Here is a 17,235-nt window from a genome sequence, read left to right as displayed (position 1 = left end):
GTCATTCACATCCAGAGAAAGAACTATGGAGACTGAATGCATATCAGAGCATAATATTTTCCCTTTTTTTTCTTTCTCGTGGTTTTTCCCTTTTATTTTGATTTTTCTTGCACAATATGATAAATATGGAAATATGTTTAAAAGGATTGTGTATGTTTAACTATCAGATTAGTTGCTATCTTGAGGAGAGGGGAGGGAAGGGAAGGAGATAGAAAAATTTGGAACTCAAAATCTTACAAAAATGAATGATGAAAATATTCCATGTGATTGAATGTAATTGGGAAAAATAAAAATAAAATTGGGAATTCAAATAAAAATAAAATTGGGAATTCAAAAAACATAACAAAAATTTTAAGTGGATTTTAAACCCAGGGCTTTTCGACTTCTAGTCTGGCAGTTTTAGCTGCTCACCAAACTGCCCTTGCTCAAGCCCATTCCACCATTTTGGTGAGTGGAGGAAAGGGCAGTTTTTTTCATTGAATTTATTCAGAGGTCCCAGTGTCTGAGAGATGAGAATTAAAATGGCCACACTGAAAACCATAATAAAGAAGATGGTTGACCCAACACAGGACCCTCGAAGTGGTCAAAGTATTAGGAAACAGCATGGTTAAAAAAAAACAGTCAAACAAACCAGCCCCAGATATTGGACAGCAAAGCATGGGGGAGGGGGCAAAGCTAAATAGCATCAAAGTGAGGACTTGAAGGGAGGTCAATAATTACCCAGACAGGAAAAGAAGATGAATAGAATTTCCCCCACCCCAACCTCAGACCTCTGTCAGTCACAAAGATATTGATGAAATTAGAAATGACCAGGAAAAGTCCCCCTGAGAAGGAACGTTTGATGCTTTAGAAGAGAGCTTTAAGCACTGAAAAACCTTGATTAATCAGAATATGTGAGAAATATGTGAGGATATGGATAACCATAAACCCTTCTTTGTTGCTGACCTCTGACCTTTGTTGCTGAAAATCTTTTGGCGACTGAGGAAAATAGGAACAAGCCCCCCAATCTGGAAGTCCTCAGCATCACAGGGGTTTTCCTTGATACTAGAGGTTTTCACTATTCTTCCAACAGAGATTCTTCCAATCGCTCAAGGTCTTCTCTGTCACCGGAGGTCTATATCAATGTGGAATGTCTTTCCCATCACTGAAAGTCTTTCCTAACATACTGATCTTGCCCATCTTGATCATGATGTCTTCCTCATTTAACAGTAGTATCTCCCCTGAACAGGGGTTCTTCACATGAAGGCTGGAGAATGGCTTGTTGGAGTGTGGAAAAGGGCATTCATGCTTCGAATATAGAGGATAGATAAGATGGTTTCTAGGGACCCTTCTTGTCCCAGGATTCTACGTTTCTGGAATGACTGATTAGGGTCAAAGGTGTTTTGACATATGAGTTACTCAAATCTTACATCCAAACCATTTTCCTTAATTGTTTAACTGAGTCTAATGGACACAAGTCTTTTCTGGCTGAGAATATTTTTTAATCGGAGTCTCCTTATCTTGTTCTGGCTGAAAGTGCAGGAGGGAACAGTGTAATTAGCATGGACATTTTGAACAGCTCCAGTTTTCTTCCCTGGACCACTTCACCCTGTCCTAGGCAGCCTCATGGCCCTCCACTCCTGGAAGTTCACCATGCAGATAGCTTGCTAACTCTAACACTATCACATCTCAGAACTCTTGAGATCAAGCAATGCACCAGCTATGGGCCCCGATAGTATTTCACTCATGCTCCAGGGGCACAAGTAGGCATTGCCTAAGATGACACAGACGGAGAAAGTGTAGGATGCAGGCATTAAAGCCAGAATCTTATAATTTCCTTTTTTGACCAAATTCCCAGTATTGTTTTTCATAAGATGTGCATCTCTCTCTAAAATTAACTGGATTTCCCTAAATTGACTAACTATGAGACCTGTTAGTCCATTGCTTATTGAAACAAAATCTGAAACATCTTCAATATGGTTTAGTGAAGACAATTTTAGTGCAATCAGTTTTCTTAAAAGTATGTAACTTAACAGGATACTTTGTGATACATCAATGAAAAAGCTAATTTCATTCAACTCTTATTTATATTTATATATATAAATATGTAGATATAGATTTATTTTAATAAAAACTTTTAATATTTATCATATTGTATACAATATATCATATTAGTATAAACTTTTATTTATATATAAATATATTGATATCTATTTTAATAAAAAACTTTTATTAATATTTAGTATATATAAAATGCAATATTATAAACTTTTCTTTATATTTATAATATATTGATATATTTGTTTTTAATAAAAACTTTTGATATTTATTATATTATATATAATATACACTATTATTATAAACTTTTATTTATATTTATATATAAATATATATTAATATATTTTAATAAAGCTTTTATTGATATTTATTTTATGTAATATAATATACAATATTATTATAAACTTTTATTTATATTTATATGTAAATTTATATTTATATAAAAATATATTTTTATATTTATTCTAGTGTGGAAATAACACATTTTTTACTATGTGTCCTGTAGTGCAGACATGTTTGTTTGTTTTTAAATAAATGACCCTACTCTTTAGGAGTAGGCTTCTACTTGCAAGGGTGTTATTACTCATGTTTACATGATAACTGTCATTCAACCTTTTGTGAACTTTGTCTAGGATCCAGGCCATGAGCTCCCAACTACTTGTCCATCCTGAATACCACCGGTTACCTAATTCTGAGACTTAGCACCCCCTGGATGCCAGCTGTCACTATCTTCAAGTCACAAGTCTCCTTTCCTCAGTCTGAACTCAGCTAGGCAGGACAGGCTCTACATCCCTTATCAGCCTGGAGCAGCTCCAGAAGAAAAGAGACCTTGTCCCTTCACCCCAAATAAATTTGGGTCCCAATTTCTTGAAGGGGATGATGTGGTTTAGCATGTAGGTAGCAATAACCCTAAGGCCATTGCCCTTGAGAGCAGTTCCACAAACAATGCTGGCTGCCAGATAACGATCTGTTGGTGGATAATAAAATTTCTGCGACAATCACTTCACACCCATTGGCCACTGGGCTTCAGGCCTTCCCTTGAGTTCAGGTGTTAGGAAAGACCCTATGGTTGGAGGCAGAAACAGGGGAGACCCTGAGTCAAGGAAAATGAGTGAGTTGGATGAGATGACCTCTGAGGTTCCCTTTTCCTTTAGATCTGTGACTGGGCATGAAGTGTGACTTCCCAGGGTTAGACGGATAATTACGTGTAATGATCAGGACTGGCCAGGTTCTTGGACTCCAGAGCTAATCAGGGTTCTTTCCACCACGCAATACCATCTGCCTACATTTTATAGATAAGGACACTCCAGTCACAATTGACTAGCTCAAAATCAGACAGCTAAGTCGAACACCAGAAATTTGAACCCAGACCCTCTGGTTTGGATCCTATTGAAGACAGTATTATATTTAAGGTCTTCATATATATTTCTCTGAAATCATCGCAGTAAAAGGCAGTCATATTGTTATGTGAAGTCATTAGAACAAACTACATTCTCATGGAATTTCACGTCTCCATAGTTTCATTGTGGGAACCAGGCCAAAGGAGGGCTCCCACATTTGTCTTAATAGCCCGTGAAGCCAGAGCCCGAAAATACAAGCCATTGATTTTACCAATGAGGAGACTGAGGAAGCAACCTGCCCAGTTGTCTCATAGCTAGTCTGGGGCAGCATTTGAACCCCAAATATCCTGACTTCAATCCAGTGCCCTATCCACCATGGCACACTGTCTACTCAGAAAGAAGAGAAAGTAAAGGAGTAGGGAAAAGGGGAAGCAGATGAAGGTTTTCCCCTTAATATCGGAACCATTTATCGGGTGATTTTTCTGGGTTAATTTTAGCTATATCCTAGAACCCACTCAAGGCCACTCAGAGTAAAGGTTGACTGAAGGTCTATGGGAAGATTAGGGAAGCTCAGAATTTGTTTACTGGACAAACAAGCATGTGCCATGTTGTATATTCACCGTCATGGAGGCCAGGGACAGCAGAATTAATCCTCGCATTGGAAATAAGGAAGGCATTGTGCTGGGTCACGTTTGTAGATTATCAGATTTCCATCCGTCAATCCCGAGTTATCACTCTGCAAATACTCCAAACTGAGTTTGCTCTTTTGCCTAAAGCTGGGGGCCAGCCCAGCCTATCCCCCACTACCTTGACCAGATTTATCTTTCCTGCAAACAATAATGAAATGGTTCTGATTAAATGCTGGCAACCTCCCGCAGGTTTTGAGTTCTGGTGAGTTCTTTCCCCCTTAATCCTCGTACCTGGAAGGACTAAGCTGGAAGAACACACTAGACTGTTAAGTACTTTTGGAGAAGTCGGGACCTAAATAATCTTTAGCATCTCTCCCAGTACCCAGTACAATGCTATGGACACATAAGACACTTTATAAATGTTTACTGTTATTGAAAGAAAAGAAAAAAGGTGGTGTTCATTGCCCAAATGGTGATCTTATTCAATTTCCCCATAGCTGTTCTGAGAATTGTTTCAAAAAAAGGCCACCCTGGCAGTTTAGGCCTTTATTATTCCGGGATTGCAAAGGGAGAAGCCATGCCATTATGGTCAGTTATAATTTGTCCCCCACTGTCAAGTTTTCTACTGGAAAAATTGACCAGTTGTTGGAGACAGAATGCCCACCAGTTACATCCTAGAACCCACCAAAGGTCACTCAGAGTAAAGATTGACTGAAGGTCTATGGGAAGATTAGGGAAGCTCAGACTTTGTTGACTGAACAAACAAGCGTGTGCCATGTTGTATCTTTACTGTCATGGAGGCCAGGGACAGCAGAATTAATCCTCTCATTGGAAATAAGGAAGGCATTGTGCTGGGTCTCGTTTGTAGATTATCAGATTTCCATCCATCGATCCTGAGTTGTCAGTGCATGGAGGTGGACCACTCACCACTTTCCATACTTAGGGAAGGGAGATGCTGGAGGCAGCTCTTGCCAGGTTCTAGCTCTCAAGAGTCAACTCTTATATTTTCACTGTGAGTGTTAACATCATGGAATCAGCAAACATGGCCGTGATTTATTATTTTGTTGATTGTCTTGTCTTGAGAAAGTGATAGGTAAGATGTTAAAAATTCAGATTCAACTTGGAAGTGTGTCCTCTGAATAGTTTGGGGTTTGTTTTTTGGGGGGAAGGAGGGAATCCATTGCTAAATATTTATCAGCAGTTTCTTGTATATGGCATCAACTCAACAGCCAAGTGGTTGAGTAAGCCCATGGCCATTAGCCTAAGATTCACACCTGACTCCAAACCTTTTGAGCGGGGCCCAGAAAAGGAACCAAAGCTACACACTCCAGACTCCCTGCTCTTGACCATTATTCCCCTGTGTTTCTCTCAATGGATTTACTCTTCTGCCTGGGAAAACTTTGTTGCAAGCTGCATGCGCTTTGGAATAAGGTAGTCAACCTAGTGCTGATCTTGGAATCTAGAAGACCCAAGTTCAAATACAGCCTAGGCATCTTCTCGTTTCCTCAACTATAAAATGGGTCCATTTTTCAGGGCTGTTGTGAGGATCAAATGAGATAATATTTGTAAAGCAATTTGCAAACCTTCAAGTTCTATATGAATGCTAGCTCTTATCATCATTAAATCCAAGATCCTATTATAGTGGGAGAGTTAGCCAAAGAAGAGCAAGTTCTTAGAGGATGCCCATGTATACCCTTCCTTGCGGAGATGCAGTGGTCACTGCCCAGTTGAAATCTAACACATGAAGGTTTGTAAACGAACTTCCAGACATAAGTGACTGAGTGACTTGTACCATGGTGACAAAAAAAATCTTTTTATTTTTCAAAACAGATGCAAAGATAGTTTTCAACATTTACCCTTGTAAAAACCTTATGTTCCCCGTTGCCTATGTCTCCCCTCCCCTAGACAGCAAGTAATCCAATATAAGGTCTTTTTGTTTTGTTTTTTGGGGGTTTTTTTTGGCTCAAGCAATTGGGGTTAAGTGATTTGCCCAGGGTCACACAGCCAGGATATGATAAATGTCTGAGGCCAGATTTGAACTCAGGTCCTCCTGACTTCAGGTCTGGTGCTCTATCCACTGCGCCACCTAGCCATCCTCCAATATATAAGTTAAACATGTACAATGCTTCGAAACCTATTTGTGTTGGAGAATCTTCTAATTAACCACAGAGTCAGGACTGAGAATACATACGGAGGATCCTTAGTGAGGGCAGGGATAATCTCCCTCTCTTCCCCCAGTGGTGGTTGAATGAGAAGGCTTGCCATGAGCTTCCTGGGAAGGGAGGGATAGGCTATCCTATTTTCCGCTCAACCGTTCCATCTCCCCGAGCATATTATATGTTACCTCTTTCCTTTGTGTACTCTTCCCTTGTTTTAGGTGAAGGAATATCCAAAGGTAGAATTGACTGGGTCATGATGCTGTGACTTTAGAAAGTCAACATGACAATCAGAGGTCCACCCATCAACTGGAGTAGGGTGGCAGAGAACACTAGAGATGAGAGGTAGAGTAATGGAGGAAGTTCCTGGGCAGCAACCTACTAGATCCATCCCAGCAACCAAATGGAATAAGGAACTGGATCAGCTGTCCATTTCCAGTATATTCAAATTTGGAAGCAAATTTGATGGGAAATCCTCAAAGGGAAGAATGCCCCAACATATCCTCTATACATGTGTCTGACCTGTGTGCTTTAAGATTGAGCCCACTTTCCCCAGGACCAAGTGGGTACAGAGGGATGTACATGGTTTGGGGACTATTTTTGTAACTTCTGTCCTCATTCTACACTCTTGGTAAATTCTTTTTTTGCAAAAGCTAATCCATGTCCATCAATTAATCAATTCGGCCGTAGCCCACCAGCTAAAGGCTCGTTGGCAGTAGCTTTAGAAACCACAATCCCTCAGGACAACCACTAGAATCCCAAGGACGGGGGCAGTAGCTGCCCACCAGTGACCTGGCCAGCAGGTCCACGTGAGAGTTGGAGCAACAGCTTCGGGGTGTTAACAGAACTCTGACCCTATGTGTTGCTTACTGGCTTAATCTCCCTAACCTCAGTTTCCTGATGTGTTAAAGTGGAGTGCAGAACTAGATGGCTTCCAAGTACTGTAACAATACACATGAACTCCTAGGATCCTCAACAGGAAGGAGAAAGCACATTTCCTTTGGACAATTCTCCTCAGAGCAGGCAAAAAGAGGGAGCTCATCAGGATTCACCAGCCTTCTTACCTCCCTCCACCTCTGAATGTAATTCACCCCCTCCGGGTACCTCAGAATCACTATCATCAACACTGCAGAGGAGCCTGGGGAGAGAGAACAGTTCCCAATCATATCATGTGGGGAGCTCCACCCCATTCTTCATTACACACAGCCAGATGAGGGTTGGGGGCTGAGCAGGGCCGGGGCACGAGAGGCTATTTTTTTTTAACCAGTTTTCTCCTCCTCTGTCATTTAGGAAAACGCCCAGTAAACAGGCCACAGCTTTAGAAGACTGTTGAAATCTAGCCAGATTTGGGGTGAGGGTGCACAGAAGCTTCAGAAAGCTTTCAGAAAATGTCCAAGGGAGCCGGGATTGTGGCAAAACGACTTAATCACATGCAGGATGCTTTCCCGGTGTACTTTCGCCGGCATGCGGAGAGCCAGCCAGCCCGGAGATTTCTCTGGGAGGCCTGATTGCACAGAAGGAAGTCGGCCCCTGATGGGAGCTGCTCTCTGATTTCTGCTTTATGCAGCAAGCGTGGTTAGACCGTTGTTGTTTTAATATTCATATCATAAGATTTAGACTGGCAAGAGAGTTCAGAGATCATTAGATCACTGAGGTTGAACTAAAAGGAACATTAAGGTCCACGTGACCTTAGGGTCACTGGGTCTGAGATTTTTTCTTTTACAGAGAAATGAAAGGAATTGTTCAGGATCACGTGGCTAGTCATCAAGTCGATAAAAGCATTTATTGAGCTCTTACTATGTGCCAGGGTCATGTCGCTAATCATCAAGGCAATTAAGCATTTATTGAGCACTTGCTATGTGTAGCGTCACATGGCTAGTCATCAAGTCAATAAAGGATTTATTGAGCACTTACTATATGCCAGGCACTGTGCTAAGTGCTGCAAACACAAAAAAGAAAGAGAATCTCTTTCCTCAAGGAGCTTGAATTTTAACGGACAAAGATGATGTATAAAAAGAAACTGAAAAGGAGTAGAAGATGAAATGAGGGAAAGTACCTGTGAAGAGGCCCAGTGGAGAAGGAAGTCTGGATATTCAGAAAGCTAGCCAGGAAAAGAATGAAGTAGCCATGGCTAGCCTGGGCACTTCCTGAAAATGGAAGTTCAGGAAAGATAGACAAATCAGAGAAAGGGGCAACAGTGGTAAAGGGATCTTCTATGGTGAGAAGGTTACTGGGAAATAGTAGAAAAAGAAAGTCATAGAATGGAATGGAACCAGAAGAACGGAGAAGGAATGAACGTGGATGGCCAGTGTGCCTCTGTACTAATGGAGGGTCCAGTGGGAACTAACTGGATAATGGGAACCCAGAGGTAGAAGGATCTTTGAAGGTGACAAGGCTGCATAAGGGGAGGCACAATAAAACCTAGGCTGTCCTGACTCCAAATCCACCTACCTAGTGCTACCTAGTCTAAGGCTCTAATTTCATACACAAAGAAGCTAAGGCTAAAGGGAAGGGAGGGACTTGCCCAAGCTCACCCAGTTAGGATGGAGCAGAAAAAGGTTCTAAAACCAGGTGCTCAGACTCCAAATTTCTTTCTCTTTCCACTCTATTGCACCACCTCTCCCACTCAGCTTTAATTAATAAACATTTATGGAGTGCTTATTAAGAGCATCCATGTGATATCCAACATATAAAGGACTGCTTGCCATCTAGGGGAGGGGGTGGAGGGAGGGAGGGGAAAAAAAAATCGGAACAGAAATGAGTGTCAATATAATGTAATTATTAAATAAAAAATTTAAAAAAAAAAAAAAAGAGCATCCATGTGTATCTGATTTGGGGGCGGCAAAATGGTACAGTGGATAAAGCTTAGGTCCTAGAGGGGCAGTGAATAAAGTGCCAGCTCTGGAATCAGAAGGACCCGAGTTCAAATCCAGCCTCAGATACTTCCTAGTTGTATGACCCTAGAAAAGTCACTTGACCCTGTTTGTCTCAGTTTCCTCGTCTGTAAAATGAGCTGGAGAAGCAAATGACCTACCGCTCCAGTATCTCTGCCAAGAAAACCCCAAATGGGGCCACGAAGAATCTGAACAACAAGAGCATCAACCTGGGCTAAGTACTAGGTGCTCGGCAACTTAACACATTGAGAGAAGGCTCAGTTGATGCCCTCATGAAACTCCCAGTCTAACCCTAAAACACAGATAAGTGTGATACAAATTATATTAGAAAAGGCAACCAGAATGTTCTAAGGGAAAGGTTGTTTCCATATAAGAGAAAGAAGGCATGGCAAGGAAGTAGTTTGAGTTTTCTCACCCGAAAAACAGACAATTATCTGCCTGCTGCAGGCTTGCTACATGGAACCAGCCGGGAGGTAGCATCCTTCTACAGTCAAAGGACCTGAGGTCAGATCCGATGCTCACTACCTGTGTGACCTTGGACAAGTCACAACCTCCTGAGCTTCAGTTTTTTCCTTTACAGAAGGTCAGATTAGATCACCTCTGAGATGCCTTCTAGCTCTAGATCTAGAATCCTTCACAGGACCTTGGACAAATCACTTCACCTCTCTGGGACTCAGTTTCCCCATCTGTAAAATGAAAAAATTGATCTACAAGGCCTCTAAAGTCCCTGGTATTGGGGAGAGGAAGGCGTGATCTGTAGACAGAAATAAGCAAAGTTATAGCTACCAAAGTTGTCTCGACATCAATGGATTTCTCCCAACCTCTGCATTTATCCTTATCTGGCCTTCTCGTGATTAATGTACCAAAGATATCTGAGGTTCAATCGTCCTAAGAGCGTGTAGCATCGCTATTTGCTCTGCATCTGGATGGGGCTGATCGTCTAGGAGATGTAATCACAAACGAACCTCCATCTACCAGGGCCAGAAGAAGACTGGGCCAGGCTGGTGGCTGTAAGAAGGACGCAGATGTCTCCTCATCCCCTTTGTGTGCAGGAATATTCCATCGGCAGCTGATACGTTATCAATACGTTCTCTAATTACCTGAAGATGCGAGACGCTGTGTCTTTGTCCCTCGAAATCTTGGACCGGTCAAGCAGACCGCTCATCACAAGGGTGTTATGAATACAGGCCCAATTCCATGACATTAAAATCCAGCTTATTAACGCCCGACAGCCCAAAACAATGAAATCATTATTTAAAGTACAAGTTTCATTCACTCAATTTGTGCCTACTGTGTACACGTGCCTACTATGTGACGAGCACTATAGTAAGGAAGATAGAGATCTTCTGTCTTGTACATGATGCCTTTTGTGCTGTCTCCAGCTCCTAATGCCCTGCCTCCTCCAAACTCTCATGAATTCATTCTGTATGTATAACACCATGAACGTACACTTAGACACGTACATATCGTCTTCCCTGGACCATATCGGGTGCTTAATAAATGCCGGCCAATCAACAAATATTTATGAACTGCTTACTACGTGCTAAACACTGTGCTAAGTTATTAAGGATGATAATAACAAGCATCTATAGAGCGCTCGTTTAAGATTTGCAAAATGCCGTACATATGTCAATTCATTTGCTCCTCATGACAACCCTTTGAGATAGATGCTATTATTATCCCCATTTTACATATAAAGAAACTGAGGCACAGATAAGTTAACCGACTGGTTCAGAGTCACACAGTTAATATCTAAAGCTCTGAGATTTCAATTCTGGCTTTTCCTAATGTCAGATCCAGCACTCTACTCACTGTGCCACCTAGCTGGCCTTAGAAAACAAAGAAAAGAAACAACATAGCACCTGAACACAAGGAAAATGTGTCCGTTGATGGATAAGTCACAGAATTGAACACGTCACTTTCCTGGTCAAAAACTTGGTGGCTCCCAGCTACCTCTAAGATGAGATTTTAACCTGGGGTGTATTAACTTTTTTAAAAGTATATATGTTAAAAATTACCCTGGCATGGATTCTGTCAATATAAAGTTATTATAAAATAAAATTCTTAAAAAGTATATATGTTAGTAACTATATTTCAATACAATTGGTTTCCTCTGTAATCTTATGGATTTTATTTTGTGCATTAAGAAACATTCATCTGAAAAGGAGTCTATAAGCTTCATCAGACTGTCAGAAGTGTCCATGATACAATAAAAAATTAAAAACCCCTCCTCTAGTAAACACAAACACACACACACACTTTCTCTCTCTCTCTCTTTCTCTCTCTCTCTCTCTCTCTCTCACACACACACACACACACACACACACACAGCTGACACTGAAGACCTTCTTCAATCTGGTCCCACCTCCTCCTTTTCCAGCTTTGGTTCACATGACTTTTCAAGTTCCAGCCAAGCTGCGCTCACAGACACTGCTCTTCTGTTCAAGAGTCAGTCAGTGGCCTAGGAACACATGGAAGAGACAAGCTGTGGCCCAGAGATACACTAGGTGGTGCTGCAGTGGATAGAGTGTTGAGCCAGGAAGATCTATGTTCAAACTTACTAACCAGATGATCCTGACAGAGTCACTTCACCTCTGTTTACCTTAATCTACCAGAGAAGGAAATGGCAAATCACTCTAGTATCTCTGCCGAGAAAATCCCCTGGACAATCTCGGTGTGCTATGATGTATGGGGTCATGAAGAGTTGGACATGATGGAATAATAACAACACATATTCTGGAGTTGAGCTGATCCCTATCTTCGCCATGTGCCCTCCTCTCTCATACCCCCAAAATGCAGATTCCTTATCAAAGTTCTCAATGTGAATAATGAAGGCTCTGTAAAAGATAAGGTGAATGTGGATGCTAATTACACTTGGTAATGGGCACCGCCCACATAGCTTTCTATTGATAAGAGAAATAAACATATATCCAGACAACATCATCTTTGCTTTGCTTCCTTGTATGATTCTGCCCAAATTACAGCATGCACTGTTTTTACTAATAAGCATCTTATTGTACTTCTAAGATACGGCAGCAGGCTGGTGCTGATCTCTCTCTCTCTCTCTCTCTCTCCCTCTCTCTCTCTCTCTCTCTCTCTCTCTCTCTCTCTCTCTCTCTCTCTTTCTCTCTCTCTCTCTCTGAAAAATCCCAAGGCCCTTTGGTTGCTAGGAAACAGACAAATATAATTCTTCAAGCTCTTATAACATAAAGATGTAATTATACATTTGCTTTAAGGGAAAAAAAAATCCACACAATTTCCCTCCCCCACCCCACACAAGCCAAATTGAATTTAACTAATGCAATCCTTCTCATGCATGAAATAAAGAAAGTTAAACAGGAAAATGGCAAGAACTTTAACAACGAGGGAGACCACAGAACCTTCCCGATACCAACTCTTCATCTGGCCTCAGGTCCAGGAGAGGATGGCTAGGATGGAGCAGGGACCTGTTCTCTGTTCTGAGAGGCTGAAGAGATCAGGGATGTTTAGCAAGAGATGATTTAGAGAAGATCATGGGGAGGGGCAGCATGGGGCAGTGAACAGAGAGACAGAGGCAACACCATAATTTCACAGGGATCTCGTAAAGATCAAAGGAGAAATGTCAAAAGTAAAATATAAATGTCAGATTCTTGATGTAATGCCAGAGAAACTGAGCAAGACAGAGATTAGAGAACAATTTAATAGTTTATTAAATGGAGAGAATTACTGGGACCAAATAATCCAGGTTTGGTCCCAGGGCTGAATGAGACTCGACAGCAAGATTCTTTTATGGGATAACAACAACGACATAATGGGGGAGGTACCTGGATGGGGATAACCTAATGGAGGGAGGCACATAGGATGACACAATGGAGTGAGGTACTGGAGAGGTTACTGATATTCTAATGATGTTTAAAATGGAAAGATCTTTATCCTGTCAAACATTAAGAAGGAATGATTATACCTAAAGATATAAAACCATTCTCTCATCAAACATTAAGAGGGAAAGGTTATAACCTGAGGCAGAGTAACTAAATAAGACAATTGGAGAAACTGGGTCAGGACATTAAAAGTGAACTGTGGCACATTGACATTTAGATAGGTAGAATGAATCAGTGGATAGAGAGGTGGTCTTAGAATTAGAAAGTTCTGGGTTCAAGTCCTTCCTCTGACACATGCTGTGACACACTGGACAAATCCCCTCACTTTTCAGTGACCCTGGGGGGCTAAGTATAAATATCCAAAAAGTAGACAAGGATCTGCATTGTTGTTGTTGTTGTTGTTGTTGTTTTCCTGAGTCAATTGGAGATAAGCGACTTGCCCAGAGTCACAGAGTCAGGAAGTGTTAAGGGTCTGAGGTCAGATTTGAACTCAGGTTCTCCTGATTTCAGGGTTGATGCTCTATCCGGACCTTTTTCACCTGAGCAGTCTCTACATTGATGAAACTGTAACTCCAGAGCATAATGAAGACAAAATTAGATTTTTAAGATCAAGATCTTCCTACATCTGAAGGACTGGAATTCAAACACAAAAATCAATCTGCCTCTATTTGGCCATAAAGGGCAGAACTAGGGGAAATCAGAAAAAAAAAAAAAAACATCAAAGGGGGGATTCAAAAGCTGATTTCAGCTCAACCTTGTTTCGTCTGGAATAATGATTTCACCTCTATGAAGACATCCCAGTGTGGAGAGTCCTTCCAAATCATCTAGATGGGCAGCTCACTTGTACCTGATATTTATGATTTCCAGGGTCACACAGCTGCTATGCTGTAAGTGGCAAGACTTGAACTCACATCTGCCTGATGCAGAGGCAAGCTCTCCTGTTTCTATGCCATGATGTCTCTGGACGGTCGATAATTATATAGGGATTTATGGTTTAAAAGCTGCTTTGTTATTGTTCGATTTGGTTCTCGCGACAACCCTGGTAACTAGGGAATATAGATATATTCCAGAATTATTCCCAGCATGAGAAACCATGGCTCAGAAGTCCGAGTTCAAATTCTACGTTTGTTATTTATGACATGTGACCTGAAACAAGTAACTTCACTTCTATAGGTCTCAGTTTCATTTTTTTGTCAGATGGGGGAGTGGGGTTGAAATAGCTGAAATGTAAAGTTTCTTATGCATTTTTAGCTGTTTAACAGAGGAGAAAAACTGAAGCACAGAAAAGTTAAATAAGTTCCTAAAATTCACACAGCTGATATGTGGCAGCATTGGGATTTGATTCCAGGCCTTCAGACTCCAAATAGACTGATTTTCCTCTCCTCCGGGAAAGACTAGATGGCTCCTTGAGAAGGATACAAAGAGAAGATGACCTCTATGGGCTGCGCCAGCTCCAAAATGCGCCGATACATCCTTCATGACAACAGAAATGCTCTTTGGCCAAATGCATCCTGCAGTTCCTGCCTTCGATAAATGAGTCGTTTATCTCCCCTTCCAAAATTAGAAACCGGGAGCTTGTTAAGGTGGGTTGTGAAATGTACTCCTGATAGATTTCTCAAATTTGTGGTTCATATTTCATTATTGTGCCTGCTGATGGTCTGGGGTCGAGGGAAGCTCTTCCTGGGTAATTAATCTCCCGGTGTTCATAAATGTACATAAAGGCCCTGCTCTTCCATTATGAGATAAGAGATAGACTTCTATGTGTTTCGTCTGTCTGATCTGGTAATTGAGACCCTGGTTCTCACTGTTCCACTTCCTTAAGACCTGGGTCCATTTGCACAGCGGGTGGGCTAAGAGAATGGGGAACATCAACTATCCCTTAACTACAGCAGCCTGTCAGTCAGAGAGACTCAAAGGAAAGCTTCCATTTCAGAGGCTCTCCTTGATCCGTACAAACAATCAAGGACAGCCTGTCCTGGTCCCACCCTGGATAAGCCCATAGCTGCTGAGATAAGTGAGTCCTGGAGAACTTCAGAATATCTGAGGAACATTCTGGCAAATTCCCATTAGATCCCGGCACCAGAGAATTAAGAGTTGGAAGGGCTCTTAGATACCATCTAGACCAGACCCCTCATTTCCAGCTGGGGACTGAACTAATTAGGGTCATAAGCAACTAGCTGGAATTGGACTTGGTGTGCAGTCAAGATGGCGGAGGTGGGTATGTAGCATTGCCAGGACAATCTAAAGGGAAGAGGATTTGGCCCAGTGCTGAGAATGGTACAGTCATGGCAGGAGAGAGTGGGCCCCCTTCCAAGATTCCTGTGAAGGCCATCATATCCCACATCTCCAGAATCCCTCAAGGGGGAAGTATGAAGAGGGTGGTCACCGGGAAGAGGAAGCACACTCCCCTACAAGCAAAGTCCCATTCACCCCATACTCATTAGAACTCTGCTGACTATTGGATTTGGTTTCAAACTAGCTGTATTCAGGTTGGTAGCTTCCTTCCCTCAGTTGGCAAAACTTCTTTTATCTTTTTAGCTCTTCCTGGGTAATCTCCCAGTGTTCATAAATGTACATAAAGGCACTGCTCTTCATTAGGCATTTAGGTTTTTGACTTAGTACAAAAGGTATTAAATTCAGCTTCATAGGAACTGGATTTGAGTCTTGAGTCTACCCAAATCAGCAGTGTTATTCTAGATAAGTCTTTCCCACTCTCTGAGTCCCAGTGACTTTCTCTGACCAGTAGGGACAGATGACATTTGTAGTGCTGCTTTCCCAGAATGCCACTGGAATGTAACATGCTATATCCAAAGTTAAGAACGCTATAAAACTACTAGGCAGCATTCTGTTCCCCAAAACAGTATTTCTGCCCACATAGACCATTGGAGGGCCATGATGGAGGGCTTTGACTTTGGGGGACAGGTAGATCCAAAATGGGTCTGGGGAACTTGCTTGGTTTCCTCATTCCTAGAAAAGGACATACCCAGAACCACACCCTGGCTGGAAGTGTTTAGTATAGGGAAGAGCCAAATTGATACCAGTTCAACTTGGTCCCCTGGAAAGAAAAGAAGCCTGATTTCAGAAAGGTCTGGAGAAACTTGCATGAACTGATGCTGAACGAAGAGAGCAGAACCAGGAAAACACTGTACACAGTAACATCAAGATAACGTGATGATCGAATGTGACAGACATGGCTCTTTTCTACAGTGAGGGCATTCACGCCAGTTCCAATTGACTTGGGATGGAGAGAGCCATCTGCACCCCTGAAAGAGGACTGAATGTTGGTCACAGTATAATATTTTCAACTTTTTTCTTATTGTTTCCTTTGTTTTTTTCTCTCTCATTTTATTTCCTTTTGAGCTGATTTTTCTTGGGCAGCATGACAAATATGGAAATATGTTTAGAAGAATTGCACATGTTTAACCTATATTGGATTATTTGCTGCCTTGGGGAGGTGGAAAGAGGGAAAAAAATTTGGACACATAAGTTTGCAAAGGTGAATACTGGAAACTATCTTTGCATGTATTTGGAAAAATAAAATAGTATTTTAAAAAAAAAGAAAGAAAAGGAGCCTGGGAATCTCAGGTTTAAGTCTTCTACTACTAGCTATTTCCTACAGATGCAGAAAACGTCAACTTTTATTTCTGAACCTGCTCTCTATGGGCCTCAGTTTCCCCCTTGGTAAAATGAAGACCAGAGGCAAAATCGTGTCTAATATCATTCTCAGTTTAGCACAAAGAATGCTGAACCTGAATTCCAATTGTCTCTGGAACTTGGTAAGTGTTTAACCAGAGGCAAGTCCAAGCCTACTTTCTCATCCATAAAATAATGAGGCAACAGCAAAGCGGTGACTCGAAGTGTTGGGCTCAGAGTCAGGAAGACGGGTTCAAGTCCTCCTCGGATACCTATTTGCTGTGTAACTCTGAGCAAGTCACTTCACTTTGCAGCTCTTTGAATCACTAACACTATCATCTGCAGACAAGGTACCAACCTGCCTCAGTGGCATGACTTTCCATTCCAATAAAACTACAGATCTAATCCCCAAACAAAAGACTGATAATAATACCTGACATTTACAGAGCAAATGTTTGCAAAGCACTTTAGAGACAAGATTTCATTTATCTCTCACAGCAACCATGTGAAGTGGGTACTAGATATATAATTTGCGCGATATTTTGAGAAAATGGAAATCCAGAGATGTTGACAGTAGTCAAGGCTCACAGGGTCAATAAGTGTCAGAGGTTAGATTTGAATCCAGGTTTCATCAACTCTCCATCCACACGCTGTTCATAAAAACGCCATGCCTCTGATATTTTAAC

The sequence above is a fragment of the Antechinus flavipes genome, chromosome X, assembly GCF_016432865.1.
Source record: "Antechinus flavipes isolate AdamAnt ecotype Samford, QLD, Australia chromosome X, AdamAnt_v2, whole genome shotgun sequence".
NCBI lineage: Eukaryota > Metazoa > Chordata > Mammalia > Dasyuromorphia > Dasyuridae > Antechinus > Antechinus flavipes.
Note: the sequence above shows the minus strand (reverse complement) of the source record.